Source organism: Mya arenaria, chromosome 11 (genome assembly GCF_026914265.1).
Source record: "Mya arenaria isolate MELC-2E11 chromosome 11, ASM2691426v1".
Classification (NCBI taxonomy): Eukaryota; Metazoa; Mollusca; class Bivalvia; order Myida; family Myidae; genus Mya; species Mya arenaria.
In genome coordinates this window covers 21,888,393-21,903,462 of record NC_069132.1, presented here as the reverse complement: position 1 = coordinate 21,903,462, position 15,070 = coordinate 21,888,393, and the positions used below count along the sequence as shown (strand labels likewise).

General features: G+C 34.6%; 1 long non-coding RNA gene across 2 annotated transcripts; it reads left to right on the top strand.

The window, feature by feature from the left end:
* Positions 1-219: 219 nt before the first annotated feature.
* Positions 220-14,401, top strand: LOC128207142 (uncharacterized). Of its 2 annotated transcripts, none has more exons than XR_008256657.1 (11): positions 220-570; positions 1,113-1,308; positions 5,029-5,244; positions 5,861-6,008; positions 7,431-7,518; positions 7,912-8,100; positions 9,109-9,178; positions 9,436-9,522; positions 12,467-12,529; positions 12,781-12,839; positions 13,812-14,401. It is a non-coding gene; the product is annotated as an uncharacterized LOC128207142 (long non-coding RNA). The 2 variants fall into 2 exon arrangements; XR_008256656.1 differs by having other exon boundaries at positions 12,781-12,865.
* The last annotated feature ends 669 nt before the right edge of the window (positions 14,402-15,070 follow it).

Here is a 15,070-nt window from a genome sequence, read left to right as displayed (position 1 = left end):
GTTTAAAACTGTATTGTGTTTAAGTGGGTTGTACAACATATGTCGTGGTTGAGGTTGGTTGGAGAGTGGTGGGGGAGTCAAAAGTTTTGTATATAACCGATTTGATGATACATACATGTGTGTTGTCTTATGAATATTACTATTATTATTATTATTATTATTATTATTATTATTATTATTATTATTATTGGTAATTTTTACTATTATTATTTAAAATTTATTGAAAGAGTATAAAACAAGCCTTACTAAAATATACTGTACAGTACTGTCATCATAAGGCAAAATCTGTTGAGAAACTTGAATTTTGACAATTTAACATTATGTATGTGTATGATCAATGACTACTAGAAAAACTGATGCCACCAATCTGGATAGGCAAAGGGAATTATCATTCCAAGATGCTGTCCAGGCTTTTTTTAATGATGTTTAGCCTGGACGTCATTAAATTAGCAAGGATGGCATTTTAAAATGACTACGGTAGTAGCAATGGGATGTGGGATATAGAAATCAAGCTTACCGGGTACTGTAGTCTAGGCGCCCTAGGACCTTGATGAAAATCTGAGAGGCAAGGTTAGAGATTAGAGTTTTGGTTTGTAATAGTTGATCAGTAAAATTGTACTTTCAATTCATTTATAAATTCTATATGTGTGGCATGTTTGTTGGTTATTAAAGTCTTAGTCCATGACAAGAAGTCATAGGTTGATCACATATTTCATCTAAGATTGTTCAGGTTTGATTCAGTGCCTCCAAACCAATTATAATATTGCATACTGGAATAGGCTTTCTTGTGGGTCATATAGGGATAAATATGTTCACCCTTTATTACAATATGTTTGTCTTAATCAAGCATTAAACAGGTTTAGTTTTGCATCCTGTTAAAAACAATTCCAATGACTGGTGTTTGGAAAATAAATATGATTTTCCCTTAAATACAATGGAGAGGCAGTCCATGGGTTCTCGAGAATCTGTGCTTTTATTATTGCTTACTTATAATATAATTACAAAATAACTGAAAATGTTTCTCTTTTTCCTGTGGCATTGTGGTAAATTTGGGGTGTTCATCACATTCAGTGATAGGAATAGTCTTAAGTTTTACAAATGTTGTTTTTCAGGGGTGTCCGTGTTGTGCCTGAGATTGTGTCACCAGATGATTGCCCTGCCAGATGATTGCCCTGCCACCCTGCCAGATGATTGCCCTGCCAGATGATTGCCCTGTGTTGAGGCAATCGGTCAATGCTAAAATACAGAATGTCAACAGTCATCAGTCTGGTGAACAGCCATCCAACAAGTACTTATTTCAAAACCCAAGTAAGTTTTTGTTCTAATAGATATTTGTGCTTAAACTTTGAGCAATAAATTGTATTTAGCCACTGGAGAGAAATAATTGTTACTCTTTGTAAAGGCCCGGTCACACCGCAAGAACTTTGCTGGAGCGTTCCTGGAGCGGTGAAAAAAATTCATCACCGCTCGTTACCGTTCACCAGAAGTTGGCCCCCGTTAAGGCAACGCCGTATACGCTCGGCCACCGCTTATGGTCCCTCCTACCGCTCCGAAAGTTTTGAGCTGCACAAAATATTGCGAGCGGTGAGGAGCGGGCAATTTTCCGCTCCGGCAAAGTTCACCATCGCTCCAACAACGCCCAGTCAAAGTTTGGCACCGCTAGACGCAAGTTCGTGGATGCTTGGGTCCGCTAGGCCAACGCAGAAATCTTGAACGCTGGACCACCGCTGCTTCGCCAGCTTTGCCCGGGCGGTGATTAAACGTTGCACAAACATTAGTGGAGCGGTTGTAAGCGTTTTACGAGCGGAAACAGGATTGCTGGAACGGTGTCGGGCGTTGAAGCAGCGATCCATTGCGGTGATGAACTTTGGTTTGGCGTTGGTATGGAGGTGTCGGAGCGGGACCAGAATTTGGCTATAAATACGGGGAGAAATGGACCAGGAGCCCATTTGGAATCGAGCTGCCGTTGAGTGCAGACCTCATTTACATCGAATTTGCTCAAAGTTACAGTAAAACTGTACTACCATGGATGCTGAGAGACTTGCTATGATTGGTGCACTAGTCCAGCAGCAGAAGCAGAACCTCCTCAGATTGCAACAAGCTGTTGACAGAAGGAGAACTTGAACTATCAAAAATCTATCAGAACTTCTATCAAAGCGATCCGTTCAGCTCCGTAGTCAAAAGCGCTATGCCGCTAAACCAACTTTAAACCCCCGCCGAGCCAACGCCCGCATGCGCAGAACGCCGCTCTATCAACGCTCGCGTCACCGCTAAACCAACGCTCGCTACCGTTAAGCCAACGCTATAGCAACGCCGGCTTCAGCGGTGCACCGCTAAGGCAACACCCGTGTTTTCGTTTTTTTTCCCATTTTGTGCGCGGTGACGAGCGTTGTCGAAATTCGGTCCCCTCTCTCTACCGTTCAAGGAACGCTCCAACAAAGTTCGGGCGGTGTGACCGGGCCTTAACACTGAAATTGAAAAGAAATAGCACTGCAGTTTCAACAAAGTGCAAATGAAAAATAGTATAATGTTATCAGTCTAAATGTTTGCATTTTCTCTTCTTCTTCTCCTTTAAGTGCTTACTATCACTTACATTAGTTATCAGTGTTTGTGTATACATTTATTCTGTATATTGCCTCTAGGAATAATGTACCAAATAATTATTTAAAAATTAATTTTGAAAACAATTCAGAAAGCTGTAAATGATGCGCAATCCTTCAAAAGTGTTTAAACTTTTATGATAAAGATAAATGAACACATTAATGTTTGAGACCTGCATGATGTAAAACATTTAATGTGTAATTGTTACTATTTGAAAGTAAAGTTAAAAGTTAAACAACCCTTTTTGATAAAAAAAAGACTGTACTACTTGGCCTGGTGTCTGCGTCCAGTAAAAGTTTTAAGGCAAGTTGGCATTTCCATACTTCATTTGAACAATTATCTTAATACTTCATACTCAGTTGTTCAAGACCAGACAACAACACAATGAGGTTACATAACTCCATGTTATCTTAAATACAAATGATGGCTCCTGATTAACATAAGAGCTTAGATTAAAGTTAAGGTCACAATGTGCCAGGTTGAAGTTTGAGGGCAGGTTGCGATTTTACTAATCACTTCTTGACTAGACCCTTCAACATTCAATTGACTTAATACTTGACACAAAATGGTTGCATAACACTTTTTTTTGGAATATCTCTAAGCCAAATGATAAAGAGACACTCTTTTTCAAAATTAATACATAAACATGTATAACAAACATAAATTTTGACTGAAAAACCTTAAACTAAAACTGTACTTACCAAATCATGCATTTATGTAAAATATTAACTACTGATAACAAGATTGTTACTGTGAATTTAATAGCAGAAGGCGCAAAAATAGAAATAACTGGTGAATGGTAAAAGATTTATGGCATCTATGTTAGTCTCATTTCTTTCAAATGAAACTCGATATCTTTCATAAGAACCATTGTTTTTAGCTCACCTAAGCACGAAGTGCTCAAGGTGAGCTATTGTGATCACCTTGTGTCCGTCGTCCGTCGGTGTCCGTCATCAACAATTTGACTGTTAACACTCTAGAGGTCACAATATGGGCACTATCTTAATGAAACTTGGTCAGAATGTTACCCTCAATAAAATCTTGTATAAGTTCGATATTGGGTCATCTGGGGTTAAAAACTAGGTCACCAGGTCAAATTAAAGGAAAAGCTTGTTAACACTATAGAGGTCACATTTATGACTGTATCATCGGGAATCTTGGTCAGAATGTTTATATTGATTACCTCTAGGCCAAGTTCGAATCTGGGTCATGTGCAGTCAAAAACTAGGTCACCAGGTCAAATTTAAGAAAAAGCTTTTTAACACTCTAGAGGTCACATTTATAACTGTATCTTAATGACAGTTGGTCAGAATGTTTATATTAGTAATGTCTTAGTCAAGTTTAAATCTAGGTCAATTGTGGTCAAAAACTAGGTCATTAGGTCAAATCATAGGAAAAGCTTGTTAACACTATAGAGGTGACATTTATGACTTTATGTTCATGAAACTTAGTCAAAATGTTTATATTGATTAGCTCTAGGCCAAGTTCGAATCTGACTCATATGCGGTCAAAAACTAGGTCACCAGGTCAAATTTCAGGAAAAGCTTGTTAACACTCTAGTGGTCACATTCGTAAATGTTTCTTTATGAAAGTTGGGCAGAATGTTTATATTAATAATCTCTAAGTAAAGTTTAAATCTGGGTCATGTGTGGTCAAAATCTAGGTCATTAGGTCAAATCATAGGAAAAGCTTGTTAGCACTCCATATGTCACATTTTTGACCGTATGTCCATGAAACTTAGTCAGAATGTTTATATTGATTAGCTGTAGGCCAAGTTTGAATCTGGGTCATGTGCGGTCAAAAACTAGGTCACCATGTTAAATAATGGGAAAAGTAATTTAACACTCTTGATGCCACATTTATGACCATATGTTCATGGAACTTGATCAGAATGTTATTGTTGATGATCTTTATTTGATCAGGTTAGCGATTCAGGGCCTTCAGGGCCCTCTTGTTTACATTTATTCATCGTTTTTGGAATATCAAAACTTTATTATTAATTGTGGTAAATCTTATTTGGGAATAAGAGTGCATCTGTTAACAAAGTCAAAGAGCATAATTTGTGTAAAATGAATAGAAAATGATGAGTTATGATTTTTTGTGGTTGTAAATTTGATAATAAAATCAGTATACTTTTAATCAGTCCTAATTTATCAAAACTCCACAAAAAATCCTTTTTTCTCACTGTTCAATTAGTTCCACAAATGCAAGTAACTGTCAGAATAGTAGTAGTAGCAGTAGCAGCAACAGAAGCAGGAGTATCAGCAGCAGTAGCAGCAACAGCAGCAGGAGTAGCAGCAGCAGTAGCAATAGTAGTAGGAGTAGTAGTAGTAGGGATGTCTTCACCATAATATGTAAAAGGGCCCCAACTACAAAGAATTATTCTGTAATTTTTTTCCTATGTTCACTTCCTGTCCATATAAGCAGCTTGGTTTGGCCTGACTGGAAAGTCTGCACCTGGGCAGTGGACCATGAACATGTACAGGACCTCCAGTCTTCATTCCAAGGGAATTTTCATGGGCAGCTAGTGGTTCTATATGTCCTTGTTCAGCAGCAGATGTTGGGGCAAGTTATGGATCCGACTTCTTGCCAGATACAGACAATTTTGGGAAACCTTACCTGCACTGTGCTGCAAGAACTCAGGTATTTTGAATTGCATATCTGGTAAACTGTGTAAACAATGTAAATGTAACAAACATTACTTTTAGAAATAAGTATTTGTAACTGCTACTGTGAAGGTATTATTTTGAACATTTCTTTCTTTCAATTTATGACGTGCATGTTATAGAAATGTTACAGTGAATGATACCATTGCAACTGAGAATATTGGTGAAAAATATTCACTAAACTTCAATATTTGATATTCTCCAGCATGACTGTTTGTTCTCATTTGCTATAGTTGTTTAGGATCAATTTTTTGAAAGCCAAATTAAATTCAAATACACAGCATTTTTCAGAAACCTTCCTTCAAACCCTCTATTTCATAAATGCATGGGTGAAAGTTTTCAGTATTGATACTGAATTCAGTATTTTGGAAAATATTTATCCTATATAATGTATTGTAAAAATGGCATTTTCCTATGTAAACACCCTATTTTCAGTATTTTGAAAAATTCAAACTTTCACCCATGTAAATGGATTGCTGTTTTCATGGATGATTTGTTATGGTTAGCTTGGTTATTTGTGTTTCTTGACCTGATTTCAATACTGTAACACCACTTATAACTATGCCTGTAGGTTGTTGTTTTTTACCTTTAAGGTGTTAAAGTGTGAAGACACTTGATCTAGTGCAGTGCAGTGCCACCTGTATTGCAACACCATTTCCAAGAGTGAATGCCCTAGCCCTCGGTCTCCACCACAACATCGTGCAGGAAGAGCTGAGGAAGCCACTATCGTTCATGGACAAGGTTAGATAACTTGGTGCTGCAAAATCATTATTCAGCTCTATATTATATATCAATAACATACATTTAAAATCCAGTGAAGAAGTTCATTGATTCTATAAAAACAAGGTCAAAGGGCACATAATATAGTTTCTGTAAGCAAACTTGCTTCACATTCATAATATTAAAACACATATTTGGTACACTGTTGTTGTTTTTTTTATTCATTTAGATAAAAGATTTGAATTGATTGTGCTTTCTGAGATGTTTTATAATCTAAGTTTGCCAATGATTTTCTTGCAACATTCTATTGATAAATTTATATGGATATCCTCTGAATGTGAAACAAATCAGAGCCTAGTTCAGAGCCTAGTTTTTACATAATTAAAAATAACCCTTTAAAATAAATTAGTCCACTTTTCCATTACCCTTACTTGTTAAATACATGTGTTTTGTTATGGTAGATCAAAACTTTGAGTATCAATTTCATATACAATTAATATTTTAACTTATTTCATACGGCATTACTTTAACCATTGGAATATTTTTGTGTCGCCTGAAAAGGCGACATAAAGGGGTTACTTTTGTAGGCGGTGGCGGCAACGTCGCTTCCCATTTTCATTTTTCCGGGACATATCTCATAAACTATTAGTGGTATCAACTTGAAATTTCATATGTAGATAGATCTTGTTGAGGGCAAGTGCAGAGCACAAGAACTGTTACTCTTGCTTCCATATTTTCAGAGTAATTGCCCTTTGTTAATTTTCATGCTTAAAGTTTTGTCTGGGGCATATCTTGTAGAATATAACAGTTATCAACTTGAAACTTCATATGTAGATAGATCTCATGGGGGACGAGTGAAATGCACAATAACAGTAACTCTTGCTTTCTTAGTTTTAGAGTAATTGCCCTTTGTTAAATTTCATGCTTAAAGTTTTGTCCAGGGCATATTTTGAAGAATATAAGAGGTATCAACTTAAAACTTCATAAATGTAGCTAGATAGATCTTATTGAGGGCAAGTGCAGTGCACAAGAACCGTCACTCTTGCATCTGTATGTTTAGAGTTGTTGCCCTTTGTTAATTTTCAAGCTTAAATTTTGTCAGGGGCATATATCGTAAACTATAAGAGGTATCAACCTGAAACTTAATAGGTAGATAGATCTCATTGAGGGCAAGTGTAGTGCACAAAAGCCATAACTCTTGTTACAGTAAAATATTTACGATATTGCACACTGTTTTCTAATCCTGTGTCACAGTAGCATCAGATGTGTACATACAATTACTTTACTACAAACAAACTGGGATAAATGTTGTTTAGTTTAAAATACCTGTTAATTTTTAATCAAACAAGTTGCATCATGGAAGAAAATATTTATGACGTCATATTCAGCCTTCTTATTATGCTCATTATTTCATCATTTTTTTTAATTTTTATTTCTTTTCAGGCTATTATTATGAGAGATGTGAGGCCAGACAGAGGACCATGACTCAAAAAAGAGGACGAGGAGGATTGGCCTGATCTTCAGGGAGGATGTAACTAAATTATTCATAAAATGTTATGTCAGTCATTGTGCCTCACTTGATTTTGTAAAACCACATTGATATCTTAACATCTTAACATTTATTAATAAATCTTTATGAGTCATACAAGACAGCATATGAGAGGTGAATTATACTAAGTTTATTTTTAATATTTGTCATGTCATGAATGATTTTAAAAAAAATGAAGAATAAAAGAAACCACACTGTTTCTAGTTTTGAGACTGTGATAGCGATAATGTAAGGCTGTTCATGCAGTCTCTGGGCATTTCATGGAACTTTGTGCTCGATTTGTTTCTGCATTAGCATGCATGAAGATGGTGACCTCAGAGCTAAAGTTATAGGTAGGGTAAGTACAATAATTGAAATACATATGTTTTATTTCAGAACCTGTAAAGTTTTCCCTATATATGGCTGTGGCTTCCTTGAAGACAGCCTCTGGGAGCAGCGTTGCAGAGTGGTGGAGGACAGGCTGTCAACACATATTGAAAAGATACTGATGAAGGTCCTGCCCGACCGCAAGTGGGATGCCCTTGAAGCCCTTGAAAATAGAACCAAAGACTTCAAAAGTTTGATGTGAGCATTTGTTTAACATTTAATGATACTATGAATTAATGCAGTTCCACAAATCTTTCTTAATTCACATCGTTAATTGATAAGGTATTGCAAGGCAAAATAAAATACTTGTATATGAGCCGCATCACGCGAATTTTGCTCTACGGACATTCATTGGCTATTATTATCTGATTGGATATTTGAATTAAACGAAGCAATACTGGAAATCTCATAATGATATCACTTATATTTCGAAAGATACATGTTCACAATAAAGACCATGTATTCCACATTTAGAAAACTACATTTGACATCACGCACATTATGTACTTACGAAAGTACACAATTGAAATGACGTGCAACATTAAGGTATCAATATTACAATTAGCTTATACATAGAGAAATAATTTGTTTTGCCATTTTTTATTGATGATTATTTCATTTGTAATAATTTTGTCCAAAGGCCTATAACGCGCGGTGCGTCTGATATCATTTAAGAGTTTAAAAGGCCATCAAACATACATTTTCCAAACCCTGATTGTGCTGACACATGACTCTAGTTAGCATTTCAGTAAAGTGAAATTCATGATATGAATTTTTTTTAATGTTTAGTTTTAAACATATTTATGTTACAATGATTGTGAAACAAGTTATTACAACATTATATTAATCACTCTCATTGGCACAATTTTACGCGAGAGTGTGGTCTTGTGTTGTGGGGGAAACCCGAGAACCTGGAGAAAACCTACTTGTCCGACTTGGTGACCACAAACCAAACTCACATGCGCCCAAGCCGGGAATCGAGCCTTGGTCGCCGAGGTGAGAAGCGAGTGCGCTAAACACTGCACTAACCAGACAACCTTTTTTTGAATGTTTAAAACAGTGGACACATAAAAATATGTTTAATATCAACTCTTTTATCTCAGGAATTTATTAAATAGAGATATAATAAGCATTATCATATCAGAAGTAAAAAAAAAAAAAAAAAAAAAGTAATACCAAATTCCAGATTTTTATCTTTTTCGTCAGATGGCTAATTAAACACATCAGTGCCAGTGCTAAGTTTGAAAATGGGGAGGAGAAGAGCAAGAAGAGAAAGGTAGGAAAACATATTGAGTATATAGGTTTGAGTTTTATAAATAACTTTTTTTACCTTAGGGAAGCATTAGGTTCCATTTTTTTTTTTCATAATAACAGTGTTAGGTTTATGTGTATTGAAAGATGAACACAATGGGCATGTAATTAATATGTAATGTTAAAGCTTGCAGCTTTGTTCTTTGGACAAAACTTAAGTACAATAAACACAAATGATTTTATGACCAAGAATCTAAGATTGTCTAAATGTCTTCTTTTCAGGCTGGAGATGACATTGAGTTATTGCAGGAAAGAGTGATTGCAAGTTCAGAGGAATCCTCAACACCACTTGAGTTTAAAGAGTTAAAAGTAATTACAACACAACAAAGTTTTCAATATTACCTATTATAACTAACATTTTTTTCTATTCTTGAAGGTTGCTTATGATTGCTTTTTCTGGTGTTCAAAGCAGAGGTCAAGGTTGTGTGTTGTTGGTTTCTCTTGCACGTAAAACTTTAAATTCTGCAGTATGTTTAATTGTGATAAAAATTACTTGAAACTTGGAACACATGATGTATGATGTGTTTATGTATACAGGGGCGTAGCTCGGCCGTTTCGAAGTATAAGCACAATTGTGGTTGAAATGGGCGGAATGTCCTTATGGGGGGGGGGCATGGGGGCTCCACCCCCCTAGAGCTCTCGGTTTTGTCATAGGTCAGAATGATACCATATAGCAAAATAAATCTATTAGTACAGGATCATCAGCATATAATCAATGATTAGAATACATCCTACATTTTCAGCCAATGAAATTCCAGATAGGCAGTCATTAAGTAGTAGACTTAATCATTAAGAATTTCAACTTCCGCACATTTTTAAAGATCAGCCTACTGACAATTATCAGATACACATTCCCTGTGTCAGATTCTGCGTTGATGATGTATCAGCCAATGAGGTTGTGTTCTAAGTCAGTTTAATTAGTCTTAATAATTAAGAAGGGCTCATTCGCTACACTCACTCCGCTCATTCTTATTCATTAAGAATTCACTTCATGTCATCAACTATTAGATATTCAATTCAAAAATGCTATGTCTAAAACGGCTTCGTAGGAAATTCAAACATGATAATTGTCTGAAATAATGAAAAGCATATGAACATTTGTCAAAAGGTTTTCCTAAGCTCATTTAACATTTTCAACACAAAACAAATTTCTATTCATAGCAAAAAGTCGTTTAAAGTATGCACTGTAGGAAATTGTCAAAGATTACTCCATAAAATTACAACCGAAAGAGTAATGTGATACGTCGCTCCTTGTTCTGGGCTAAGATGTCAGGCTATTACCTGTTATGTTTCGATTTCCCGGACAAGTGACGACAGATTTAATTTGGGAGGGAGGAGGGTATATAAAAAGATCCTTCACATTGTAATGTAATGTTACAGAAGGTATACTCCAGAAAAAGTCTAGGACAATTTCTGTCGTATTCATAAGTATAAACACAAGCTGCAGTGAGCCATTAACATTTTGCCAAGTCAAAAGCATTCATAAAGCATATTTTGTAACTGCAGTGTATTTGACAATTTTGAGAAATGGGTCTTTGATAATATCTGTAATGACTATTTGTTTATCTGATATTTAAAATCAAGATATATCATGAATATTTAGAGTTAAAACAGACACCTCTATCTTAAATGTGTGCTGTATCGTCCTCTTATATCAAATGCTATGGTGCACTACACATTTAATTATGCTTCACAAATAACCTAAACAAAATGTACCACCTTGGGAAGGAAAACTCATAGAAATGTTCCCATTTTGCAGCTAAGAGTTTAGTTTATCAGCATTGTCAACTGATTGAAGATTATCTTTGAACATGTTAAGATGAGGAGGTTCAAGGTTGGCGTTTGATATTTTGAAACTTGCCGCCTTGTAAACATCGTTTTGATATATTCAGTATTTATCGACGATTGATTTATGACTGAACAAGATACAAGACACAAACAAGAATCTTTATTTAAAGTTGGGTATGTGTTAACAAGAAACATTAGCTCAATGAGCTATTTTCCGACATGAATAACAGACATACATAACATATCAAATAAAATAACAGTGAGCTTGTGACCTGGAAATAAAAGTATATTTTATAATGAACACATATTGCAGCATGCATACAAATACAATAGGAAAATAGGATTGGAGCATCGAGAACAGTGATAACACCAATAAGTTTTTCCGGCTATACGGCCAGTCCACACGTGCACGGTTCCACTAGTTGATATACCACTGTAAAATGGTTAGTTGTTTCAAAAGTAATACTTAAAGAGTAATCATTTACATTGAAGAAGCAAATTTGTAAGTAGCAAACTATTAAAGGGAATAACAGCTTTGTATATCGATGTGTAGTTTCTAAAAAGAACAACATAATTAATCTAGCATGATAGGAAAAATCCTTTGAAAGTATTGCTTAGAGGAGATTTGATATGTATCATGTTATTTTGATAGTACACCTATCACTGTAAAAGAATGTTAATTGAAAAAGTAAAGTCGTAACACCTAAACAAAATACTTGCCGAAAGAAAAACACAAGTAGTTGTATGTGTTGGACAGATGTTTTATAAATTTGAACAATCATAATTAGATATTAGCCAATGTAATTTAATTTAATAAGTGTTATTTTAGTCACAGAAGTCTGCTGAAATCTTTTCTGGTATTTGAATGCCATATCTTGTCCAGTGGGTGTAAGCCATCCCACTGTCAGAAAACAAAACTCCTTTTCCGTTAAGACAAAGGATAAAAGAAATTCAGTGAAACATCTTATAATTCTCAATTTCTTGTATTTTTTTTTAAAGCAAAAAGGTATTATTTACACATTGAACATTTACAAGACAGACCTGTCCAGGTGCAGATCAGCCTTCTAAATTCCAGGTAGTTTTGGACAATAAGGGAAACTACTCACCAGGCTTGTATAACTTGTATATTACTGGCTCTGTATAGTGCATGGATAAAAAGGTGTTCCTTCAACTAAACGGTAAACGAGGCTCTTACTGAATAATAGGATTTTTTTAGATTTCAGACTGAATTATAGGATTTTTTTTATTTCATTGTCTCACATATTCATAATAGGCGGCCCTCGAACGCTCCCCCCCCCTTCTTCAGTTTTTATTGCATTTTTGGCCCCAAATATTTTTTTACTTGTGTGCCGAATTGTACGCACGGGCAAATTGTGCATAACGGCAGCTATGCCACTGGTATAAAGTGGTCATTAGGATCTCATTTAGTTAAACTATATCTTTAAAAGATTGCATTTGGTTCCAGGAACTTGATGATGAGCTGAAGGAATCCTTTGGTTGATTGAAAGAGAAACACTCAATGAGAGAAGTAAGTTCTGATTACTACTTTTTGTTTGTTTGGGATTGGTTGAGTAAGTAATTGGATGTGCTGATAAAAGTTTGCTGTATTCAAATTAAGTTCAAACAAATGAAATTCATAGGTGTATTACACGTTATGTTCAGATATTTAGTATTTGATATAATTAATTTTTAAAAAAAGCAAGAAAAGTAAGGGAATTTGATGGTGGTAATTAAAATAGTATTGTATTTCAATATGTTACTTTTGTTATAATATTGCAGGACTTCAGTGATGGGGAGGAGGTGTCTGCAAAGTGGATGGAAGATGGGCAGAGCATTTGGTATGATGCTGTCATCATTAAGAAAGGTTTTGTGTTGTTGTTGTTGTTGTTTTCAATCAGATCTAAACAGAAGAGATATTTCACACAAGAACTTGGTGTATGTAGAATTATTTCAAACACAATACATATGTTTTCGGTTTAGAGTTTATAATGATCTTCCTGCATCAATTTTGCTGCAATATGGCTTGACCCCACCATGAGTCCCATAACCATCACAGCTTGAAGTGTGTGAAATGTGAAAATAAACATAAATTTAAATCCCAGTAACATTTTTTTACTGGATTTTTTAAACAGTTACATTCCAACATGACAATGCCATTATGCTCTACCTTAATTACACATTCATATGGTTGTCTAGAAACACGTCAAATGAATAAAAGTTACGACATAATCCTGTTTATGACACAACCAAAATAATGAAGGTCCATTTTAAATTCATGTATCTGTTCATATTGAATTCAACGGAAAATATATGGCTGTTTAGCTCACATGAAGAAGAACCATTACTGTATTTCAGCCTACTACAGAGTGATTGCCCTTTGTTACTTTTTCTTGTCATCAGCATAACTTCTAAATTACTCAATAAATTTAATAATACAACACTTATTGGTTAAGCATGATGGGTGGAAATGCAGTGTACAAAAATCTTTGAGGTATGGCCTATTTACAAAGAAATAGTTTGCCATTCCTGTATCGAGGGGATATTCATCACTCCTACGACAGTTCTTGTTTAGTATGTAGACTTGTGTCCCACTTGTGTGATTGCGTTTGGGGTCCCTATGGTCAAGATCACTGTTACTAAAAATAGAAAAACAGACACAGGCTGAAGTTCGTCTGTCAATCATTGAAAACCTGGTTTCGTCGCATTGCGGCGTTTCTTGTTTTCTGTTTGTTTTGAATCTTAACTTATTCATTTAAATTGTGAGAAATCATAAGTAAAAGCTCATAACATGAACCTATTTTTTTCTTCAGAGCAGTACATAAGGTACTTGACGGACAAACCAAAGTGTAGAGTGGGGAAGACTTCACTGAAGAAAACCTGAGGGGCAAGGACTTATTTTGCAAATGAGTATATACAATAATTATACATATATATGGGTTTTCTTCACATTTCTCCACTGTATAAATTGTTCTGCTATTTTGTGGCAAATAGACAGAATATAGTGATTATTACTCTCTTGATTTTAGTATATTTATTTAATAGTAATAATATCTGTTGATATTTATGTTTTTATTTAATTTCTTGCAGTCAATTGAACAAAACTGGTTAAGTCCTTGGTATGGTTAAAGATGTCCAAATATAGCCAGTGAACAACTTTTCCAAGTTTTATACAATTAGCTGCTACTGTCTTATAATTAAAAGTAATGAATTCATTATGTGCTTTAATGCAACGTTGCAGAATGTATTAGATGTTTTGCTTCAATATAATTATCAATTTTTAGCTGCAAAAGTTTATTTTACTGTAGATTAACACATATACAGCAGATTAATGAAATAGGGCATAGTGATTGTTATTTGTTGAATTGAGCTAATCTTGATTTATGTTATTGTATGACATATAACTCAGCTGTTATAAAACGAAACTATATCATGAATTTTAAGTTGTATTGATAACATATGATTTTTTTCTGTATATATATATATATATATATATATATATATATATATATATATATATATATATATATATATATATATATATATATATAGCTACTCTTGTATTATTCTGATATTTTCATGCCAAGGATAATATAAATTATTTTGTCCTTTTCTTTTCATACGCCCATTCATAGAGCAGGACGTATTATAGTTTTATCTGTATTATAGTTTTATCTGCAGGATATGGGCTGTCCGGTAGGCAGCCTCCTGTAAATAGTCTAATCAGTTACTTAATAGGCCATTGTTCAATCACCATAAAATTTGGTCATAATGTGCATAATATTTAGGACATAACCAGCTGTATCGCTTAAGTCAATTGAGAGTTAGCGACCTTTAGTTGTAGAAATTACCTAGAAGTTGTTTCTTTCAATCAATATCTGAAGAAGCTGTTTCCAATGTTTACCAAATTTGGTCAAAATGAGTAGGGTACTAATTTCTTGGACTAGTTTGTTAACCAGCCATATCACTTAAGTCACACAATAGTTATCATTCTTTGATTATAGAAATTACCTAAAATTGTCTGATCAATAACTTAAGAAGCCTTTTCCAATAATCACTTAGTCAGAATGTG